This window comes from Sinocyclocheilus grahami, unplaced genomic scaffold, assembly GCF_001515645.1.
Source record: "Sinocyclocheilus grahami isolate Dianchi unplaced genomic scaffold, SAMN03320097.WGS_v1.1 scaffold745.1, whole genome shotgun sequence".
Lineage (NCBI taxonomy): Eukaryota > Metazoa > Chordata > Actinopteri > Cypriniformes > Cyprinidae > Sinocyclocheilus > Sinocyclocheilus grahami.
Window position 1 is genome coordinate 128,739 of NW_015505924.1, and position 834 is coordinate 129,572.

General features: G+C 23.9%; 1 protein-coding gene across 1 annotated transcript in view; it reads left to right on the forward strand.

Moving 5' to 3' along the window:
* LOC107560821 (uncharacterized protein C5orf42 homolog) overlaps window positions 1-834 on the forward strand; it is a 20,656-nt gene that overhangs the window by 11,691 nt on the left and 8,131 nt on the right. The window lies entirely within an intron of this gene.

Consider the following 834-nt stretch of genomic DNA (forward strand, 5'->3'; position numbering starts at 1 on the left):
AAAAAAATCTAAATATTGAGAAAATCATCTTTAAAGTTGTCCAAATGAAGTTCTTAGCAATGCATATTACTAATCAAAAATTAAGTTTTGATATATTTACGGTTGGAAATGTACAAATTATCTTCATGGAACATGATCTTTACTTAATATCCTAATGATTTTTGGCATAAAAGAGAAATGTATAATTGTGACCCATACAATGTATTGTTGGCTATTGCTACAAATATCCCCCAGCGACTTAACACTGCTTTTGTGCTCCAGGGACACGAATGTTCATGAGATGATAACTGGATGAGAGTTTCTGAACTAATGCAATGATGTAATGTGGTCATATGACATAGTTAACTGATGCAAAAACTAAAACTATTATTCATTTATTTGTATTTTAAATAAAAAATATTTTAAATACATTTTTAAATCCTTTAAATAGGGCTGTCAGTCGATTAAAATGTTTAATCTAATTAATTACGCGATGTGGCGATTAATTAAATCTAATTAATTACAAAGTGTATTTGGTTGTGAAAATAACCACAAAAGAATATTTAAAGCTATTGTTGAGTTAAATGAGAACGTATCAAGTAGATATTACAAATAGTAGCTTTAGAAATAAATATTTTGTCATTCAACAAACATAACAAAACTTATAAATACTGAAAAAACCTAAAAACTAGTAAACATGACAAAGCACAAAATTACTAAAACTTTTATTAATAAGATATTAAACTTAATTAAACTTACTAAAACTTCAAATGAAAATAACATTAATACTGAAAATATAAAAATAAAATATTTTTTAAGTTTATATATATATATATATATATATATATATATATA